Genomic DNA, 24,005 nt, shown 5'->3' on the forward strand with positions numbered 1-24,005 from the left:
AAGACATGCCATGGTATTTATTCTCTTGTTGCAGTCTCTCCATAGCTGTTTAAACCTGGGGAACTGAACATGGGAGTGTTTAAATTGGTAATAAATTAACAACTGAACACGAAGCATGGGAGAATCTGGCTAGCCTTTAGTGTTCTCATGAAATTATGGGCATTAAGCTCCCCTGTAATGGTAATGCCATTAATCCCACTTTTGCCAGTGCCACTGAAAACAGGGAACCCCAGTTGTTCAAGCCTTTGGAACTCACAGACCACGCTGGGATCACCCAATTTGGGCAGAACTTGCCCTTGCTAAGCAGTCAGGAATGACTTTGGGGAACCTTTTTCTTTTCCCTGCTCCTCACTTTGTCTACTCAGATGGTTTTATTTGTGTTAAACTCTTGTCTCTGTTACTCATCTGCTGTAATATTTCCTCTGATCTGTAGGCTTCAGGAAAACTGTCTTAAAGCATCTTGGTATTTTAGGTGACTGATTTTCAGTGCAACAGATCTCAGCTTCCTGAGATGCTAGAAATGCTGCAGACTTTTCTTAAAACAAAGAAAAATACTTTGTAATTGCTGAACTGCTTAAGCAGTTTTGCATTGTGACAGTTTAATTAGTAAATGTCCTCAAGGACTTAGTGAATAGTGAGATGCAGTTACAAGTCCACTCATGTTGATGGGAGTTCTGATATCCAAGACCACAAGCTTTCATTTTATTTGCCTTCTAATTTTTAGGATACTTTTTACTTCTTCATTATAAAGTGATGATGCTAATGATCTCTTTACATGGCAGAAGATTAATTACATTGTGTCTGTGCTTATGGCTGTTGTTTTTCCTGCAACCAACTTTTTTGGTGATCAGTAGGATTTTTCAACAATTATGTAAGTGGTTTTACACAGAAATTGCTTTTTGACTCTAAATAGAAACTAGCAGAGCACAATAAATAGAGTAAAATACTTGGAAAACATGAAATTGGCACTTGTGGATTTTCCAGTGAGCTGTAATTGAAAGCTACACTTTCCTACCTGTTGCTCTTTGGGGTATTTCCATATTCATTACTGCTAATGCCCTGCAAGCTTCCCCATGTGGCCAGCTGCAGTTTTAGTCTCTTCTTGTGACAAAATGAGGATTTGGGGTTGGGTGCTGAGGAGCCAGGCCATACTCAGCCTCCAGACACTTAGAGCAACTTCTGTTACCTGCAGCTGCTCCTATCAGAAGTAGTGAGGGGAGGGGGACAAAGCCAAATAAAAACCCAAATAAAACCCCAACAGGATAAGTTTGGGTTTCTGCTACCAAACACTTACTACTGGTGATTCGTATGGAGGACTGATCACAGCAGGCTGGGCTTTGTGGCTGTGCTGTGCTTGAGTTTTCAAAAGGCTGGAAAGTCAGTGGGTGTCATGCTTAAGGATCCTATAATGAGAGATAAATGAAGTGAGTAGATTGACTTGAAAAGTATTGGTGATCTAGAAAATCATATGCTAATATGAAAAAGATGCTAATTCACAAATGTGAAACTTGTAATGAGGATGAAACAAGGCTGTTGGAGGGGAGAGAAAGTGTAAGGAAATGGGAAAGGATTTTGGCTGGATGGCAGGAAAAAAATGAGACCCAAGTATTGCAGGGCTGGAAAAGGACCTTTATTCCCCTCTGACACAGCACTCTTGTTTCTGAAGCAGGATCAAATAGCACCCCCCGTGCTATTCCTGTACTCCCTGTGTGCCTTCTGTGTTGCCTTTTTTATACTCTTTATTGGTTATTCTGAGGATTTTTGCCACAATTTAGGAATGCTGCTATTGCTCTCATTCCACATGGACACAAAGGCAAACTGTTCTCTGCAGCAGATTTTTATTGTCTCAGTTTTCACTTCTTTATGCTAAATTGTCCATTTTATTGCAGTAGCAGATTGTTTGTGCTGAAGTCTTGGGCCCTTTGGTCATATGTTGTTCTCCAAAGCACATTTCCAGTTTGAAATTACTGCGAGTTCTGTCCAGGCTCCCACTGTATTTCCTGACCCTTCCAGCTTTGGTAGTTTGAAAACTGAATAATCAAAATCCTTACTTCATCAGGTACTTGATAGGACTGACACAAAGGATTCACTGCTGCTCTCTGCCCTTCAGTGCAGCCTTTCTCTTTGGCAGGAAATTGCAGTACCTTCACCACAGGCTGCTTGTGTACACAGACTGTTGTACACTGCATTTCTTGGAAACTGTTCTGGTGCCATAATTCTAATACTTTTGTGCTTTTATTTGTCAAGATGTAGATAAAGAATTATTGCTATTTTATTTTTATGAAGTGTGTTACATCTCTGCAGGAAGAGATTAGATTAACTTGATGTGTCTCTGTGATAAATCCTGCTTGCTGTTCTTGGCCTTCATTGTTGTGTTTAATGCAGTGAAACCCAGTCATTATTGTCTCTCTGAATATCCAGCTCTTCCTCTTCCATAGGCATGGTGTGCTGTCCATTCTTTAAATTTAACCTTTTGCAGTGTAACCATCTCTCCTGAGTTCTCACAAATAAAATGTTTATGGCTCTAAGGATTTCTAAGTTCTTTAAGTATCCTAGGAGGAAATTCATGTGGATTTGAGTGAGAAAACAAACCAACTATCTTCCTTCTTAATGGTTTCATTTACATCTCTTGCACAAAAAACAATTAGTAATCAGGGCACACAGAAATATAAAAGTAGGATTCCATGTAGAAGTAATAGGTACAACTACATGGCAAGTGAATTTTTCTTCACACAAGACTAAATTTTTCTGGAGGTTGTTGTTGGTGCAAACAATGTACAAAATGGTGTGAAAATAATAATGTACAATTGGGAATTTTCTCTATTCAGATCCTCAAAAAACATGAAGATAAGGCCAGTCAGGTGATTGTATATATAACGCTGTGTCAGTGCTTATTTCTAAACATTAAACTTTTCCAGCTGTGTCTTGCTGGAGATCAAGATAAGTGTGAAATAACCAGGCATAAATTTAAGGTGCATGGTGACACCAGCTGGTGATGAAATATATGTATATGAAAAAAGTGTGAGTTCAGATCCTTCCAGGGGCTTGGATGGAGAAAATGTCCTGGAATGGTTCATACCATGTCTCTGCAGAACTGGGATGTAGGATTGGATTCCTTTCCAGCAACTGGTGTGTGGTGAATTTCACTGGTGCACTAGAGCAGGGACTTTGAGATTTACAGGCTCACAAGCCTGACAGAAAAGGAAAATCTTCACTATCATTATTTAAAGCTTTGTGCACATTGAAACTCTTGGATTGCACCTTTCTTCCAGCACAAAGGAACAACAGTATCTTCAATAAAATAATGAAAGGTTGAATACTCTTGGGGCTCCACTTTTGTGGGCTGAGTAATCTCTTGAGGTAGCTGAATAAACTTGGGGCTAGTGCCTTATGAGGAATATTAGAATGGATTGAACTCACATATTGCCTTATGCAAAGACCTTCTTAGTTTTTGTTTGTGAAACTGGTCCATTTTTGATTTGGAGGGGAGTTTATTTAGTGAAACTGGAGCTTATTTAGGGTGAAGCTGCCATTGCTTGATCTGGAATAACATTCATGTACAGACCAGAAAGTGTAAAGCAGGGACAAGCACTCCTAAAGGAACAAGGTATTTTAAACAAAAGAAAACAACTCCCCAACTGCAGCTTCTCAAAATACCAATATTCTGTTAGAAATGTGTTGGGTTTAATGACATGTTGTCACTTAATCTGCATTATTCTCTTGAATTTATTGGAGTTTTGGCTTTGCTTGTTTATCTTATTTAAGAAAGAAAACGTGGCTTTGAAATGTCTTGGTGGCTGTCAAGACTTTTCATCTCTGTGTGTTTCTAATGGAATAATTCAGAAACATGCATTATCAAGCAATGTATTAACACCTAAAAAGCAGTCCCTGATGTGCCCTATATGCTTCTGTTTTCCTTACTGCAGACTGGAAATACACCAAGCAATTTGATTCTCCCAAGCTGCATTGTTTTGAGAGGATTTCAGTATCTGATATTTCCCTGCTTTAATGGCTGTGGGGATTGTCCCTGCTGAAGGGAGCAGCTGGGCTGCCTGTTAGGCAGTTTTCTTGGGAAACAGTTTTCTTGTGAAAGAGAAAGCCTTGTTTGGGTTTATAACATGTGGGAAGGGCAAGATCTTTCAACATAATTTCCTCAAAGGCTCAGTATACAAAAATTAAATGTTAAATGAAAATGCTTTTTTCTCCCTTCAGCAACTAGTTGTGTTTAACCTTTTGTCCTGCTTTCTCCCTTCTCCTTTTTTTCCCTTTTGCATTACTGAAAATGTGGGAGATTTGGAACATGCAGCCTAGAAAGTCAGGTTATTTTTGTTTCTAACAGAGAATGCATAAATCAAATTGGCTGCAGTAGTATGCACTTCTGAGGTGATGTAATCCAGCATGCAAACAGGGACAAAAATACCCTGCTTGGAGTTCTGATAACTTTTTAAAAAGTTAAATGAATTCTTGTAGAATTGTGATGGTTGGCTTCTAGTTTGCTTTTGAAGAACCAGCTATAAATTATATAGAAATTGTATATATTATATAGAAACTGTTGGCATGACCCAGTCCATTCTGTGATGTCTCTCTTGCTGTTTCATACTGTCAGTTTTTGGGACATCAGCTGTGACCCCAAAATGACTCAGCTGACACCACCAAGATGGGAAGTGGTTTCTTGCTAATCACCAGGTGCCAGAGGGGTTTGTGCTTTTTAAAAACAGGCTTCAAGGCCAACAATAAAATAATTAAAAACCTAAACCAGCCAAAAACTAAGAACCACACCCCCTAAAAAACCCCCTGAGCAATGCTCTGTGAAAAAAACCTCCCTTCTTGTCTCTCCACCTGAGCTGAAGCACCCTGCAGCTGCTGTCTGAAGAGTGGAGAATTGCTGGGGTTATGCTGGTTGTTGTGCTGTTATGACAAAGCTCTTTTGACTGCAGCCTCTAGCCTCTGAAAATTGCTCCAAACTGTGGGGTTTGCTGTAATCAGGGGAGTTCCACTGAAGTATGACTTCTATACTCTGACACTTATCTGCAGATTATTTGGTTTTCTGTGCTTGGAGCTGTTCTTCCTCCTCTCTTGCTGAGTGTCCCAGAGGAAGTTGGTAACTGCCAGGGAATTCCCAAAAATGCCCTTTGGAGGTGTTCTGCTCCTCAGCTCTGCTCACTGGAGCTCTGCTCAGGGTGTTAGGGCTGAAAAAACTTCCCAGAGACTCAAAACTGCAGCACAGCAGAAGGGCCAAAGTGAAGCACTTTGCCCTCTCAGAGAATGCACAGGGGTTACAGTTCTGACATGTCATCCTCTCAAAACTAGGGTTTTCATGGTACCAGTGGTTCAAACCTGTGGAATGGTATTTTTCCATAAACACCCCTCATCCTCCCAGGTGGGCTGGTCTAGGACAATTTCATATTCCTCAGTTTGAAATTAAACCCTAGATATGACATGCAAAAGCAGCAGTGGCTTTGCTATCACTAACATTCTTGTAAATAGCTGATGGCAAGACAAGATAAATTGAGTTATTTATGGCATGGGATTATCAGTATGCTTAATACAATGAAAAGTAAAAGCACCATCAAGAACAAAATGCTTGATATGCAAATCATACAAGATAAAGTAGTTATTTATGTAAATCTGTTAAAATTAGTCAGGGTATAATATCATTTAGGGAATGTATAAGGTATTGGTAGCTGCTGCAGCAGTTATTCTGTCCTGTTCAGGGTTAGACTGACCCAGCCATGGCCATGAGCTGGTTTTGACCATTTGTTCTGAGCAGGCAGAAATTCACCCAGTTCTTGCACCTACAGTGATCCATAGGCTATCTGCTGCTTCTCTGATAAACTGATTCTTTATGGTGACTTGCATTTCCTGTAATAATTTGCAATGATAGGGAAATATCTGTCTCATTATTAAAAAAAAAATAAAAATCTAGGGATGGTGGCAATCCCAAAGGAACTTGTACATTGAATTAATTTTTTGTAGTGGATTAAAGTGCATGGATTCTAATTAATTCTGGCATTACCTTTTTCATGAAAAGAACCATCACATAATAAATTCATAATTAAGAAGGACTGTGCATGGTGAGAATGACCTTTGTACCTTTACTCCTTTTTATTTTAATGCAACTGTCTTCAAAAAGGGATTTGGGCCTTGAGTAATCTTAGTAAGAAAATAAGTGGAATGGAAAATGTCATGAATATTTACAAGTACGTTGCCTTTTTGTTGCCATAGTTTGTTTATGGTTTGCTTATAAGCCCTCTTATAGGAGACTATAAACGTGCTTTCTAGTGCTAATATTTTATTCATTAAAGATGCTGTTCAGACCTCAACTGAACAGTTGGGTGTTGTCATCTCCCCATTAAATTCATTATTCAACAAATTTTTCCCTAGAGAAAACAAACTTTGTGGCTTTTCTTCAATCTTTTCACCCTCTTCAATGCTCTCCAGGCTTAAAGCATCCTCTACATCAGTCACTCCAGGGAGCCTGGTGAAGAAAAAGAACTTAAATGAGGAGGTTTGTGCCCCTTTGGAATCACTGCCTGCCTGAGGCTGAGCTCTGGAGTGGAGCTGTCCTGGCACTGGGGGAGAGAGCAGGCAGGGAGAGAGTTTGGGCTCCTTTGGGGAGGGTTTGGGCTCCTTTGGAGAGAGTTTGGGCTCCTTTGGGGAGGGTTTGGGCTCCTTTGGGGAGAGTTTGGGCTCCTTTGGAGAGGGTTTGGGCTCCTTTGGAGAGGGTTTGGGCTCCTTTGGAAAGGGATTTGGGCTCCTTTGGAGAGGGTTTGGGCTCCTTTGGAGAGAGTTTGGGCTCCTTTGGGGAGGGTTTGGGCTCCTTTGGAGAGGGTTTGGGCTCCTTTGGAGAGGGTTTGGGCTCCTTTGTGGAGAGTTTGGGCTCCTTTGGAGAGGGTTTGGGCTCCTTTGTGGAGAGTTTGGGCTCCTTTGGAGAGGGTTTGGGCTCCTTTGGAGAGAGTTTGGGCTCCTTTGGGGAGAGTTTGGGCTCCTTTGGAGAGGGTTTGGGCTCCTTTGGGGAGAGATTTGGGCTCCTTTGGAGAGGGTTTGGGCTCCTTTGGGGAGAGTTTGGGCTCCTTTGGAGAGGGTTTGGGCTCCTTTGGGGAGGGTTTGGGCTCCTTTGGAAAGAGATTTGGGCTCCTTTGGAGAGGGTTTGGGCTCCTTTGGGGAGAGATTTGGGCTCCTTTGGAGAGGGTTTGGGCTCCTTTGGAGAGGGTTTGGGCTCCTTTGGGGAGAGATTTGGGCTCCTTTGGAGAGGGTTTGGGCTCCTTTGGAGAGGGTTTGGGCTCCTTTGGGGAGAGTTTGGGCTCCTTTGGAGAGGGTTTGGGCTCCTTTGGGGAGAGTTTGGGCTCCTTTGGGGAGAGTTTGGGCTCCTTTGGAGAGGGTTTGGGCTCCTTTGGGGAGAGTTTGGGCTCCTTTGTGCCTGTGTTGGTCAGGTCTCTCTGCCAGCCTGGAGCAGCTGCTGGGGCTGGGATGCTCTGCAAGTTTGGGGAAAAAGGGCCAGAAATGCTCAGGTTGTCCACGTGGCAAGTACTGATATCTGGGGAAAGTTGTCCTATGAAATATGTGCCACAGCAACTGCTGTCAGCCCAGTTTTCATATTCCAGCAGAACCTGAGAGCTCACTGGAAGGTGGAAATTTGGCACTGAGCCAGCAGGAAGCTGGGAATTTTTTTTTCCCCCTCCTCATGGGAGTGATTTTTGTCCCTTTATATTCTCTCCAAGTTGTTCTGCAGATTGGTTTTATTAAGATATTATTTTAACTTGGTGCTGGAACTTGTCTACAAATGAGTGCTGAAATGCAGATCTGTTATTCTGATGAATAAATTGGATGACAGCTGCTAGGGAAGAATGAATGGATGCTTTATTGGGAGAATAAAACCACCACTAAATAAATGCTACTAGAAATAGAAAAAGATATACTCAGATGCATTTGTTTTGTGTCCAAAGACAAAACCTGTGCATTATAAAACAACATTCATAAAAGTGAAAATCTCCTTTTTCAGACACTTTTTACAGGCTAAACCAGTCCAGATTTTTAAAAATTCAGACATGTTTTAGTGTAAATCTCATTTTTGCCATAGCAGTGCCAATGATCTGTACTTCTGGGTTTTTTAGGCCATTGCAGTTCTGTATCCACATTCCTTGTGTCCCTCCAGATGCTGATATTCCTTACAGTAGAGATTTGAACAGAAAGGGCTGCCAGGCTTGTTTGGATGCTCATTGACCCCATTGATCCTCCTGAGGTTGCTGAGGGCTTGGGATGCCCATGGGATCTCACCAGACCCAGCAAAACTCAGAGCAGTGAGGGTCTCCTTCCCCCAGGCATTGGGTTTCTGGGGATTTTTTGCATCTAGTTAAACATTTTGGTTCAAACACTTTTCAAGGGATTGGTGTGAGCTGCCTGCAGTGAGTGAATATGCACAAACTGTGTAATTAATGGTGCAATTAATTAGCTCTGCAGCACTGTTTTATCACTAGATGGTGCTGCAGAGTAGGCTTGGTTGGGGCTCTGATATTTAAATTCGTGGAGCCCAGTCGGGTGTTTAAAACCAGGGACCCCAACCTGACCATGGTGCCTGTGCTTGTAGGGCTTTCAAAAACTCTTTAATTTGACTTTTTTGTTTTCTTTTATTCTATTGAAGACAACAGCAGGCTTTCCATTGAATGCAGTGTCCACCAAGTTAAATGCTGCCAAGAGTTTTTGACAGCACTGTAGTTCTGAATGTGATTTAACACCAGAATTGTGGACAAGCACTCATTGAAATTTCCTATTCAGGGTCAAACCTTTATTATATATATCTGACAGGAGTGCTGTGCCATATTGTAATAGAAAATGGTGAGTTTTTAGAAAGCATGGAAATGAAAGTCTAAAGCACTTAGGTGTCATTGCTTTATGACAAGAGCTGTGGCCCTGATGTCACCTCCCTATGGTCCCACTGACAGCAGATTCCCCAAAACTCCCAAAACAGGTGGAGTCAGGGGTTGCACAGGTGCCTGTCACTTGATAAAAATCCTCATAGGTCATTGTCCAACACTGGCTCTGATCACAGTTCATTTCAAAAACATCCTATCTGCCCAGATGGTTTGAATATTTATTAAAAAAACAAAAATAAAAAAGTTCACCATCTGATAATTCTGGCCTACTGCCTTGAGCTATCCTTCTATTATTCTTTCCAGGTAGTTTTATACATCTTTCAGCTACATATTACACATTTTTTTTCTCTGTATTAGGCATAAATGACAACTTCTAATAGTGTAAAATAAGTCATTAAGTTCTACAGTCTATATCCTGGACAAATATAGCAGATCCAAAACTCATCCAAGGATTTTGTGTGTTTTTTATCTAAGCTGTAGCATTGGTGGTTGTAATTAGAGATAGGTGTTGAAAATTCTGGTTGAGAATTTGAGCTTTTGTTTTGTGAGCTGTGTTCAGAATAATGACATTGGAAAATAAGAAAAGGAGGTATTAAGTACATATTGATGTGGAGTTTTTTTCTCTGTAAAATGATGTTTAAACTTTTTGTTATATTGGATTTTATTTTATAGTTTTAGGTTTTGTTTACCTTTTGTGACATTGTGGAAACTCATTATCTTTGTCCCACTCAAATCACCCCAGCAAATCTGAGATAAGGCAACCTACAAATGAAATGTTTTGTAAGAACAATGTCTAAAGTATTTTTAATAAATACAGCCCTTTAACTGTCAGTAATAGTGACTATTTTAACACTCTGATAAGAGCATTTATATTCAATATACTGGGAATACTGGGGTATGGTTAGAAGCAATTATTCCCTGCCTAGATCTCCCAGGATTGCCTCTGAGGGCAGGCTTGGAGGGGATCTGGGAACCAGCTGCCTTCAGCAATGACACAGTTTATAACTTTATAACCCTTAATACCAGTGCTCACCTTAGGTCTAGGGCACTGAGGCAGAGTTATCTGGTAGTGGAAGCACATTAACATCAGTGCCTTGCTAATTGCTGCATTTTATTTTGGAGCTGCTTTCACAAAGGATGTGTTCCACACCTGAAGATTCCCTGGAACCCTCTCTTCTCCAGGCAGGCAGGAAATGTTTTGTGTCTGGGCTCAGGGGTGGTTTTATTTTTCCAGGCTGTGTCTTCTGTCATGTCAGTTCTTTTCCAAGACTCATATCAGGGCAGGAGGGGAGTGGTTCAGATGGAGCTGCAGGGTTTGGTGCATGGGTTGAACCACCAAGAGGTGACAAGAGTGATGCTCCCCTGTCCCTGTCACTAGGTGGTACTGCAGAATTGGGAAAAGGCTTGTGATCTTTTAATTATCTACAGTGCAATATTTTAGCCAAAGCCTCGTTGTTTATTTGGTTTTTTTAATTTTTTTTTTTTTAAGTAGAATTTCTGCTTTTACTTGTTTCATCTGCACCTGTCACTGTAATCCAAAGGCTTTAAAAGCTTCCTTACTGTGCTGTGGCTCATTATGATGAGGACTTTGAGGGATTTTTCTGCAATAACTCCTGAATCCTTTTCTTGGTCACTATATTGCAGTTGCATTTAATTTTGCAGACATTCTCTCATTGGGCTTTATTGTTCCAGGACCTCTGGTGATCACACAACAGAAAACTTCCCTTTTCTTCTCCCTTCTCTCAACCAGTTTGCAAATCTGCATTGGAGTTTGAGTAGCTGCTGGAAGAAATGGGGGAGGAAAGGAGTAGAAAATTGGAAACAAGAGTTGTCCAGCACATGTCAAGACAAAACTGTAAGCACTGCCATGCCCTTTAACAGTTAGATGTGAAAGAATGATTTAAAATTGATCACCTAGTCAGCAAAGACAGCTGCCTTTTTGGTATGTAGAAGTGTGGGAATTGTGTTTATTCAATTTTCATGTTAAGGACCTTATTCCATAAGATATTTTTTTATAAACTGTGTTATAAACCTGACCATGGCAGCATCAGGTGAAAACATGGATAATTCTTGCATTTTCTCTAAGGAAGTGATTTGTTGAATGTAATTCTGCCTACAACAAAACAGAATTTATCATGGAAGAGTCTCTACTCTTTCTTTTCTGCAATAGGTCTGGCTTTGTCCTGGCCAGCATCTGTCACCTACATTCTGCTGCATGTAAGAGAAATTGAAGTGGCAAACCTGGCTAGGATTTTTACCTGTCTTGTTTAGACTGACCAGCACAGAAAGTTTGATTTTATTTTATTTTTTTACTTCTTTCCCACTCTTTTTCATATCTTCCAAAGCTGTTGTGGAGGTAATATAGAAAAGAGAATAATTTCAAAAGAGACATTATTTTATTAGGGAGCAAAATGGATCTAAATTCCACAATAGAAGGTGGTCAATTCTGCCTTGCTTTACCAGAAAATGAGGATTTGATTTGGGACCACCATAGCTTTAAAATCAGAGCATTTCACAGACATGAAAATGGTCAGTGAGTGTAGTGTGCAGGACTTTGCAGGAGGTATCTGTTGTAGGTGTATGCAGGTATCAGTGCAGTGTTGCCTTCTAGAGATTCATTTTTTTTACAAAAAAAAAAAAAAAAAGAAAAAAAAATCATAATAGTTATTGACTGAACTGAGAAAAATTATACTTTTTAATTGCTTATATTTAAATGTTTGGGGATTTTGGTGTATGATACACCAAAAGTTTGTACCCTTTTGTGCTAAGCCTAAATACAGAAGAATTAAAGAAGATTTTAGCCTCAAGACAGAAGATTTTAACATCCACCAATGCAGATATCTTCATTTGTTCTCCAATTTATTGCTCTTTGTCTCACTAGAAATTTTATCTTCTAACTTCCACTTGAAGGCAAATCACTTTATCACAGGAACTTTGCTCTGGATCCTTTTCTGTTTAACTGGCAACTTTTCCCATTGATTTGTGCCTTTATTTCCCCAGCTCTGGTAAGAGCTACCCAGATTTCCTCTTAGGTCTGTTAAAAGACCATTATTGCAGCATTTCCTCTTGAGGTCTTTTTACCCTTATCACACCTGCTATAAATTCATGAACTCCCATTTCACTTCAAGGTATTTATGCCATATGGGCCATTTTCTTTTATAATCAAAATGTAAAGGTAAGTTCCAATGTTAAGTGCCTGTTACAAACTTCTACTGTAGATGAATAATCTCTGCATTTTTTTGCAATTACTGCCCTAGAAGAAATGACATCATGATAATGACATTGCTTAGTAAGAGAAAAAATGGCAGTAAAAGCAAAAAGCTTGAAGGGGAGTTTTGCTTTTTTTGATCCTTCAATTACTTTCTAAACATAAAGAGAAATTTAATATACATTTTAATATATAACAGCACACTGAATGGTAGGGCAACTTTACAGCCAGCAGAGATTCTCTTTCATTTGAAATCTGCCCTTTCACTCCAGAGTTGTATTCTTCTAATATCTCAAAGTGAATTGAGATACAAGACCTTCACAGAAAACTGAGTCCAAGACACAGAAAGGGAAGAACCCAGGCAGGGCTGTCCTGCCTTGGAGTCCTGTTGGGTTTTTTACAGCCTCAGGGGACATTTTCTAGGTGAGCCATAGAACAGTGATCCACCAGCAGTGCCACCAAACCTTGCAGGAGGCATTTTGAGTGCAAAATCTTCAACCTCCAGGAAGAATTCAAACACCTTCACAGGAGGCAGCCAAAAATGTTGGAGTCCTGTGAATATTGAGCAGAGCAGGCTGTGTTGCCTGGCCCAGGTTTGCTGGGATGGTGCTGCAGTGGCTGTGGAGCTCACATTGGTCTGGGGCTGAGCTGTGATGGACAAAGCTGGAAAGCAAATGTGACAAAAGACTAAATTACTGTTTTGTTGCCATCTATTTTATTCGAAGGCCATTAAGTAGGAATCCTTTGGCTATTGACAGTTCCTTTGAACTACTTACAAAAGAAATCTTCAGATAATTGCAATATGCAAAATTCAGTGCAGTGACAATTCAGTTCTGTGAAATGAAAAGGATTGCTGGAAAACCATGAATTTTAAGATGCAGCAAATGCCTTTGTTGCTGAAGCAGGAAACATTGTCTTTGGATTTAGAAGCTGGTGGTATGCTCCTCTCAAGCACAGAAAATTTGGTCTGTGATACTGTAGTATTATACTTGCTGGGAAGAAAGAAAAGCCAATAAAGGAAAGAATAATAGTACATTGATCAACCCTTTATCACAGCAGGGTAACTAAATCTGCTGTCACCAAATCTATCACACAGCCACTTGATTAAACTCATGTAATTTGCTGGGATGGATGCAGGAGTTTAGCTGTCATCAGCAGCTGTGGACAGAGGCAGATAAGGAACACTGAAACTATAAGAGCTTCCAGCTGAAAATTTCCCTCTGATTTCAAAGAAGGAGGGTGTTCCACTGTTGTTCTCCACATTAATAGCATGAATTGTTGTCTCCTTGTGGTTTGTAAATCACTAATCCAACACAGCAGAGACACTACAGGCTTCAATTGGCCCTATTCAGTTACTCTGAACAGTTATTCAGGTCTCAGCTGGGAGAAAGGGGTGGTGCTCTTTATTTAAATATAAAGGGGAGGGTGGAGAAGTGAAGGAGATTTCCTGGAAGGTGATGGGGCAATGAAACCTGAAGGGAGGAAGGTGATGTTCCCTTTCAGCACCAGAGGAGGCTTTCCTGCAGTAAAGCCCACAGAGAGTGAGCAGTTCTTTATTTTCCTGCTCAATGTTGAAGAATGAAAGTGTGCATGGCTGGAGGAGCTGTAGGATGTGGCAGTGAGTCAAGGTGCTTGGGTTCTGGACAGAATTTAAGGAGCAAATGCAAATATTTTGGTGTAGGATTGTACATCAATTCAAGAGATAATACAAGTGAGTTAAGCAGATTTTGGTTAAAAATTTGTGCAGCTGAATTTTGTAGGATAATAGAGGATAATGATATTTGTGAGTAATTATAGGGTGGGAGTCACCATAGCAATTGCTGTAAATCAGCTCAGCTTTAGTGAAAGACTTTCTCATTAGATTGTTGGGAAGAAATATGTCCTAAGAATTGTGCCTGTTACAAGGCAAGAAAAGTTCAGAGGTTATGAAAATATCAGGATTCAAATTGCATCTTTGTGCCTGTGAGAACCACAAGCTGAAGCATTTAACTCTTCTCTAATTTCAGAGAAGTGGCCTCTCCCATTTATTAGTAAGCAGGTATTTCTGCAGTACCTCTCATCTGTGGCTTTGTTCAACATTCCCCACGTTAACCTTCAGCTGCAGTTGGTTTTGTGTTTTCTGATCACATTGTGCTCCTGAATTTATTGCATGGGATAGAAAAAGGCCAAAGGGCTGAAGGATGTATCTGAACTCTGGGGCTATTTTGGGTAATAGCAATTAGAAATAAATAGCTGTTAGGTTCTTGAAGTATTTTCTAAAGAACTCAGAAAATATGTACTTAATAGATCCACATTTCTGCACAGTTTAAACAAGATAATTGATCTGGGGCAGCTCACACCATCTTTCTTTATTGATGGACAATGCCAAGTTTCTGAATTAAATCCCATCTCCCATGTGTTCCTCCAAGTAGCATAAAGATATTATAGCAAATGACCTAATGATATGATTTTATGCAATAGCCAGGTAAATTAAAACTATTAAATACTTCTGATGGTTTCTTTAGTTCTCTTTGTACGTCAGAGAAGTTCATAGTAGCTCAAGGGCAATTTTCTAATTGGTTTTCATGACATTAAAAATATGATAAGGTTTTGCAGCTTTGCTAGAGAAAATAGATATTTCATTTCTTTCATTTATTAAATTTTGTTGTTATACACATATTGTATGGCAGCATTCTCCAGAGTTAGGAAATGTGGTATTGAAACAGATTTTTTTAAATTAATCTTTTTTGTTAATTTGTTTAGCATTATCTCATATTTTTTGAGTGTAAACATAAAGTATTTGTGACTTTGAGTAAGCTTATGATTCTCCCCAGCCTAAAAAGGGCTTGTGAAATTAAACATGAACAGGGGATGAAATCTGGGTGTTGATAACCTTTTTTATTTTTTATGCTGGAACTGCACCAAAATGCTTACCAGTGCTTTTCCAAGGTTTTGTTGTGCCTCAGTGGTTTATGGCACTGCAGGGCACAGCTGTACACCAGTTTTCACTCTGGGGTGCCCAGAGTGGAGCAGTGAGAGCTCAGAGCAGGGCTCAGGGCTGCTCTGCCACCACTCTGTTCATGGATGTCTTGGTGAGCACCAGAGGAGAGGATGCCAGCACAGCACCTCTTATTGCTGCTTTCTGTCTGGAAAATCAGTTGTGATTATTTTTATTTAAATGTATACAGAAGGACAAAATAGGCCATGCAATCACTCCTGCAGGCTTTGGTGCTCTTTCAGCTATTTTTGGTGTTCTTTCAGCTGTGCCCTTCTCTGCCAGGAGCAGAGGAAATGTCTGTCCAAATTTTTCAGCCATGAGCTGGTAAAAATGAAGGGATTCCTGGGAGAGATTAAGGTAGACTTTTGAGGAAGGAGGAGCCTCTAAAAAATCTGGGAAAGACAAGACGGAGTGTCAGAATATGTATTTGTAGGTCAGGGAAAGGCAGGAATGGGAGTAATCTTCACAGATGTGATGTGTTGAATACTTATCCCTGAGCACTCCGAGTGCTTATAACACCCTAAGATTCCCAATTTTAGCACAACAGACCTATGGCTTCATTTGGAGAACCAAATGGTACTTAGGGGAAACATATTTTGTAGGCAGTTTCTAGAACTGCAATTAATTAGTGGGAAACACATAGCTGTGGTATGGGGACCATTCATTGCCATATTAGTGAAAAACTACCAGCTCCAACATGTACTCTGCAAGACCTTGGTGTAATTAGGACTTAATGATTTTTCTCATTTGAATTATTTGTTTCTAACTTTCTTGATCTCCTTATTTAGTTTGACCATTTATTATAGGCAGGGACTAAGGCAGAGCTGAGGGGGTGGGTTTGCTGCATAAATGTGTATCTGCCTATATACAAGAAGATGAAGATGTTGTGAATGCAGTTAGTTTCCTTTGTGTGTCAGCAGTTTTATCTCCAAATCACTTGCCAAACTAGAGACTGCAGAAACTCAAATAAAATTCTGAGCCAAAGACTAAAAGGTAAGAAGGGATAGGAAAGGTGCTTATCTCAAGCATCATGAGGTTTTGATTCAAGAACTATCAAATTTCCCATTGTTGTGATTGTTTTGTGGCATTTAGGTTTAGAATTTCTGCAGCACAGTCTGATGGACTGTAATAGCTTTTGTGGAGTTTGAATCCTTAGTGTGGCTGTAGAAAATGAACTAAACTGCCTGGGAAACAAACAGCTGCAAGAAGATATTCTGAGCAGGAACCACTTTTTGCCTAGGACTTTATGGGGTTTTTTAATGCTTTTTTCATCCTTTTGGGGGGAAGGGATCTTATTGGGTTTGTTTGTTGGTTGGCTGGTTGGTTTTTAAAACAACCATATAACAAAAAATGTGCTAAACCCGACAGTGAGGTGCAGTCCTGAAGGATGCTTGTCAGTGCTGTATTTGGGGAGCAGAACGTGCTGTGTAGAGCAGTGCCCTGCTTTTCTGGGAGCTGCTCTTTGCCTGCCTATCACTCTGCAGTTGAGTCATCTGTTTTGTTCTGCAGTTTTCCAGCCCTGGAAGGATGTTTGTGTGCTTACCCTGCTTTACTGCAGCAGGGTCCTAGCAATGCAGTGAAAAAGCAGAGCCCTGACTGAAGGAGAGGCAGATGGTGCTGCCCTGCAGAGCTCCCAGTCTGTGTGTGAGCCCAGGAGGATCCCAGAGCACTCAGGAAATCCCTGGTGCCAGCACCTGGTCCCTGTCCCCTCAGCTGCCCTGCCCTGCCCTGCTGGAGCTCTGCCACCAGCAGCAGCTGCCCCAGCTCCTGCTCTGCTCTCGGCTCTGCCTCCACACCTGGGACAGCTGTGTCCCACTCCTGTGTCCCTGGTGTCCCTCAGGCTGGGCAGGAGGGCAGGGCTTGGCCTCAGTCCCTGCCTTCAGCAGGAGCCAGTTCCTCTGGACCTCACAGTCATCCAGCTTTCATCTTCTGACCAACCCATTGTCCTGGTTTGAAGGACAGGTGTCTGCCAATAAAGGCAGGAGCTTCTCTTTGAAATGGAGAATGTAAACCCCCTTCCTCCAAATTATTATAATTTTGAAATTAAGGGGCTCTCAGGCAAAGATATGGGAATCAGGAATAACAGTTCTTTACTAGGGAAATTAAAATAGAAATGCAGTATTACAAAGAACAATCCCAAAAACCCTGCCAGAGTCAGAATCCAAGCTGACACCCGTCAGTCAGTCAGGGTGCTGGCAGCAGTCCCATTCAATGGTGGCTGCATCCTCCTGCAGGGGCAGATGTGGCTCAGCTGGAGCAGTGCTCCTGGAGAAGGTGCAGTTTTCCTCTGAAGCTCCAGGGATGATGTGGAAAGGTCTGGCTTTGCTCTGGAATCCAGTGGAAAGAAGGTACCTTGCTCTCCAAAATCTGTTTTTATCTGGGTGGGAAAGGCTTGGCTCCTCCCCTGGCTGGAGCATCTCCCAGTGGGATGATGTAATTTTATCAGTCATGCACTGGGACTCAATGGGCCAGCAGCAGATGTTATCTCCTGGAGGGAGGATGGGCTGTGGGAAAGATAAAGATGATTGACCCATCTTTTCTTAAAGATGGCCCATTAGCAGACAGTATGTGCCACGGAGATAAGGAATCACTACCCTACCCAGCTCCAACAGATGGTGACAGAATACACATTTCTGGCCACATCCTGTATTGCAACCCAAGACACTCATAGTCAAAACAGGCTCTTTTCTCCTTAATGCAATTCTATATGTCCATTTGAAGTCATAGGGAATTAGACATCTTTGGGCTATGGACCAAGGTACTCACATGCCACAAGAGTAACAGGAGAGGACAGCAGGGATTGCATTTTACCTCCTTTGTGTTTTGCTCTCCTTCCTGTCTCTTGGAAGAACATAGTGACCATGTCAAAGCAACTATTTATGTTTTGTCATCATGTCATGATTAATTTGTTTTGTTGTTTGTGGAAAAGAGAAATACTGCCTTGGCTTGGGCTTGATGTTCACATCCTGAATTTTCACTATGACAGATTTCAGATGGTGCCAGATTTTAGTTCCCCTGCTTTGCTTTTAATTGTTAACAGCCTCCTACAGAAACAGTTAACAAAAATTTAAAACTCCAGAAGCAATTCAATGCTAATAGATGGAACAGTCTGTTACTTGCTTAATTAGTTATGTTAAACATCTTGAGCTCTGGTGTTAACAAATTCACTTAATCGTAGTAAATAATGAAGATTATAATTGAAATTGTGACCTTTTGCCCCTTGCAGAGTTACTAAATTGTGCCAAGTTTGCTTCACACCTGCTAAATCAGGGCTGATCAATGACAGCCAATGGCTGGACATAATAATGCATTTGCATCTCCTAGAAACTCTAGAGGAAGAAAATCCAGTTCAAACAAGCTTTGAGGATCTGGGGAGTAATGTGAATGTTCTGTGCCCTGGAAAGTGACTGCAAAAGTGGGGAACTGCTGGTACATGCTGCTCATACAAGTACAGAGTGGCTAAATCTGAGCCCAAACTGGTTACAGCATAAAATCAGGAACTCTTCCTGAGCCAAGAGGAGTGTGGAGCTTAGATTGTTGCCACTGTTTTCTGAAACTTGATCGAAAAGACTAAACTGGAAAAGTTGTAAGGACTATGGAAAGCCTTGGAAGAAGTCAGAATCTTCATTATGCAGTGGTTGAAATGCATGTTCATAGCCCATCAGGTATAAAAAACTGATGGGTTTAAAAAGATACTGTCCAGTGGCTCTTCCAGGGCTGTACAGCACTGGCTTCACATTTTACACCTTTTTTGCTGTCTGAGATTGAGGAGTGCATTTTCTCTTTACAGATCTGTGACATTGAGTATATGTTTTCATCCACAGCATAAAAATATCAAGGCAAAAAAATGACAATACTGGCTTACAGGGGTCCAAAATGTATTTATAAGTAATTTGCATGACAAGACTTCTTTTGGATATATATGTTCTGATCTGATAAATGAGGAGAAAACTTTGCCCATCATTTCCCTTCCTACCTCTTTCTTTTTTTCCTTACAGCTGCAGTGCACACTCCCTTTCATTCAGCATATTTTTGCCATTGCCCACCTTCCCTGTGATGTTGCTTTGGTTCCTGTCTAAACAAAAGCCAAGCATGCCCATCTGTGGAGGACAAAAAAGGAAGAAAAATCAATCCAAAATTAGTTTCCTAAGGTAGCTGCTAATTGCAAGTTTCCCAAGAATTGCTTTGTGGGATGGAGCAGGATAAAGCAAATTCCCTTTGCTCAGACCTCTGTGCCAAAGGACTGTTTCCAGCGCTGTGGGGAATGCAGAAAGGGAGGGAGGCTGGAAAAATGTCCCTGTTCAGGAATATTGGGCTGCTAGGAGCAGAGCCCTGCACATGAAGAGCCTGACCTGGGACCCAGGCCCTGCCATGGGAGGATCAGCACATCCTGTGAAGAATATCAGCTCTGCTGGCATTCTATTCTGATATTCTGCTTCATTGCTATAGTAACAGGCCGTAGGAATCTTCTCTGCTATAATTAATTTGGGAAAATTATCTCCCTGTGATAAAAGCAGGACCACCAAGCACACACCTAAATAGGTTTAGATTGTTTCCCTTGCACTAAAACCACTGAGATTGCTGCAGTATGTACAGAGCTGTGTTATTGGGAGCCTCAAGCAATAGGAGCATCTACAGTCACAATCATTTGGTTTAATTCAGAGCCTCAAGTTTGCCATATATTCCTCAATTTTTAATAAAATTTAAATAATTTAAAAATCCCTGGCAAAACACCACTGACACAGAAAGAAACCCCAAGGCCCCCAACCCCTAAACAATAACACCAAACAAAACTCCCAAAAAACCTAAAACCAGAGAAGCCCAAACCAACCACCCAAAATCCCTATTGACCTTGAATGTCTTTGACAGAATCTGCATAACATATCCTGGATCGGGGACACTTATTTTTGGGAAATAGTGGATAGAGCCAAAGAAGAATTGGTAATTCTTGCTATGAAAAACACTTTGAGAAAGATGTTATGAAACATTTTGAAGCAGCTGCAGACTGGGGGCATTCTGGAGCTCCTCCTAGTTTGCTTAAGTGCCTCGGGCAGAAATTTGTTTGCCTGCAGAACTTAACATTAGAGGAAGAAGCTGTAAGCTCTCCACTAGCAACATATGAAGCACTAGGAATGAATGTGTCAAAGCTGACTTGTAATGAATCTGCTGTGGAGCCTATGATATCTCTTTAGATATGCTTGGGCTTGTCTGAGAGAGGAATAAACTTTCAGATGAGTATAATGAATGCCTGTGAATAAGGGAAGGCCTCAAGCTGCACAGGAAATGCAGCAGCAAGGAATAAATAGCTATTGCAGGCTGGGGAGATTGAACAGCTTAAGATGCAATCAGCAGTGGTGTGTCACTGGGGCTGCTGCCTGTGCACATTACAGCAGAACCCCAGCAGCAATCCCACAACACTGACAGAAGCCAATGGAATTGGTTATCCATTTTTAAGCCTGAGCATGGGAGCCCCAGTTTTATCCCAAGACCCCAGTGTGGTTGGTTCTATTTAAATGCAAAACCTGAAGAGATTTTCTTCTGAAAGGATCATTATGTTTATGTTGTGAGTGAGACAGATCCAGGTTGTGCTGCATTATGAGCACATTTATGATTTATTTAAGTTTTACACTGGTTGCCAACAGGTTGAGCCCCACTTTTACAAGCTGAAAAACACAGAATGGGGGCTAATGCTGTCTAAAAGATGTGATGAGAATGCAAGAAAAGCAAACAAGAAGCAGGAAGAAGCAGTGCAGGCAGCTGGGGAGGTTGTCATGTTGGTGTGTTTTTAAGAAAGGTTTGAACTGGGCTTTGCACCCTGAACAGCTCGTGCAGAGCAGCTGGTGAAAGCTGCTGTAAAACTATAATTTCTTGTTCATGTTTTATTGTGACCTTCATATTGCACCTAATGAAGGTTGTTGGTATTGAATGTGCAAAATCAGGCATAAAATTTGGAGCAGTTCTTGACAGGAGAAGCTGGGAGTGAATTATTAGAAAATTACTTAAAAGGAAAGCAAGAATTCTAAACCCCATAGGCTATTCCTATAAAATATTGCCATTTCCCCTGGAGAAGATACCAGGGTATAGAACCACAGTATTATAACATCTATAAACATTTAGAATAAATCAAATAGTCTCCTTTTGGTTTGCTTTAGATTGCTTTATAATTAACTAATGTGCTTTCCTGAAACCAGTTTTATATTGTCCTAATGGCTTTGGCTACAAAATGAGATCACCAACTAAATGACTGCCTAACCACAAGGACCTTTAATGATCTTCTAGGAAGCTCTGCATTACCTGGGGCTGAAAAATTTTGTTGCTGCACAGTAACACTTACATATACTACAGAATGTTCATATTGCATAAGAATCATGGTAATGAAACTCCACATACAAGTATTCATTTCTGTATTGTCAATACTCCATGAGAGTTTCAGGAACAGGATTTTTTTTTTGTAATTTCTTTTTAATAACCTGGTTCAGCAATGTACTGAGAAAGCATTTAAGTCCCACTGAGGTGGCTGCTGAAGCTCCATAAATGTGATATATATCAGCTGAGGATTTGTCCCTGTGGCACTTAAGATATAGTTACCTGCATTCTAGAATTGAGACCACAGAGAACTACATCACATTAAGGTGGTTAAGAGTTCATAAAATATTTCAGGGAGGTTAAAGTGAGGGTAGGGCTGGTGATGGCTGTTCTTAATAATTTAGGGAAAAAATAGAAGCAACATAAACACAAAAACAGACTCTGCCTTCAGAGATAAAACCTTTTAATAATTAAACTTTTATCATAGGAGATGTTTGATATCATTAGTAAATCTTTTCTCTCCACTGAAGGAATTCAGTGGTCTATAAAGCAATTACAATTCAGAATCATCATTTCATTTAATAGCCTGTAGCATTGTTCATGGGTTTTGTTCACTCTGGACAGTGCACTTTTAATTAACTCATGTAGTACCTTATTGGGTTTTGTAATAGAGAAGCTAGAGGTCACCAAATGCAGTCCATTCCACCACAATGTGTTTTGTTTTGTTTTGTTTAATTATACCTATCCTGCCTTGCTTTTTCCACAAAAACTGGATCCTGACAGCATTTAATTTATTATATTTTGATCACTGAGTTTTTTTTATATGGTAGATGATAATGCAGGAATCTTTTGAAGAGGGAAAAACAACCAAGTCTTATAACTGACAACAACAAAAGTGTTCCTTTCATTAAGTTCTTGGGGAGTAAATTTGATTAGATCTTGATATTTCAATGAAATGTGAGAAGTGAAAGGTCATTTTTTGGGTTGCCAGCAAAAGGATGTTTCCTGGTTGGATTTCAGGTGTGCACTGCCTCCCTTCTCTGTCCTCAGAAGAATGATCTGCAATGGCAGGGACCACCAGGCTTTCCTGTGCACCCTTCTCATGCCCATGAATCTTATTTCACCTCATATTATTTGGAATTTCTGGATGTTTTTGGCTGAGAGTTTCCAGGAACTAGACAGAAAAAGTGGAATTTTAAAGTTTCACCTGTTATCTCCAGGAAACAAAGAGTATGCCATACATGTGGAGTAAATTTACCCGAGGAGGCTATTTCAAAAGTGACTTACAGATAATATTCAGCAGTGAATAGAATGAGGAGCTTCTTTCTGAGCAACTCTCCATGTTCTGAGAGTGTTTGGTTGCTGAAGGTGGCAGGAATATTCAGATGTGTCTGTGATCCTGCCAACAAACCTTTTCATCCACTGAATATTTTGGTAAGAACTGAGATTAATTATTTCAGTGTAAAATAATTTAACTTTTATTCTAAAATAATCATGAAGCAGAATCTGTCAGGAAAAGTAATGCCTTTACTCTTAACAGTCCTGTAAGACTCTGCTAACTATTCTTCAAGCAATGAATTCCTTTTCATGTCTGCTGAACAGCTGCAGCCAGTTGTCTGCATGATTTATGGGCTCCTTGCCTGACAATTCTGGGTAGTTAGTTGGTCTCACACACTGTTGTACCATTTTGTGAATATATTATCAGATGCTGAAGTCTCTGTTCTCTTTGGATTTTAATGTGAAGTTTCTGAAAGGACGAGGAGGAATGAGATGCTGGAGGAAGCCAGAGAGCAGCATTGTCAAAACTGTCAGGTTGACACAGTTCTATTTCCAAAAGCAGCTTAGCTTGCTCAGGTGTCAGGAGACAAATAGGTTTCTGAAATCAGGCTCCTGAGCACCTAAATCATTCTTGACAGCGTTTAAAACTTCTGCATGTTGGATGCACTTGTGTAAGTTCCCCCCTTCTTGAATTTGGAGTAAGTTTAGTTCTTGGAACTAATCCATATCAAATCTTTGACTTCAATAGAATTTATTTTTCTGTTTAATTTGATATGTAAGCAAACATTAGACCAAACTCTAACAGGCAGCTCAGAAATGTGGGTTTACCTCATGCCTTTTCACAAATATAGCATTTAATTCCAGTTAATACAAATACAGCAGTGTCTGAAGCACACCCTGCTTGCTGAGCTGCCTTTGGTTGAGTACAGAAGGAAGGTTCATAATCTCTCTTTTCAGGGGCAGGAGGATGACCCTTGTTTGGTGGTCATGGCACACTGTTCTGGGTTGATGGACACACACAGGGTCCCTTGGGTGCCTGTCCCTGGCCTGGTGCAGAACAGGAGGGGCTAACACACAGGGAGCAGAATTAGTAGGGGCTGGGATATAACTACTCTTAAATTCACAAGTGGGTATTAGAATGGAGATTATTTCTTGCTGATATAGTCAATAAAATTGTTTATAGAAGTGGCTGAAGGAGGAGTGGGAAGTTATGGCAAGCACAGAGCTGCAGTGTTATTGCTCAACATTTAAAATAAGAGTCAACAAATGCATAAATTACCATGGCAGCGCACTGCATTCTGAACCATAAAAATATTTGAAAGACATATTCATAGTTGGGTCAGCTGAGCTAATGTTTTTGCCT

The sequence above is a fragment of the Erithacus rubecula genome (assembly GCF_903797595.1).
Source record: "Erithacus rubecula genome assembly, chromosome: 12".
NCBI lineage: Eukaryota > Metazoa > Chordata > Aves > Passeriformes > Muscicapidae > Erithacus > Erithacus rubecula.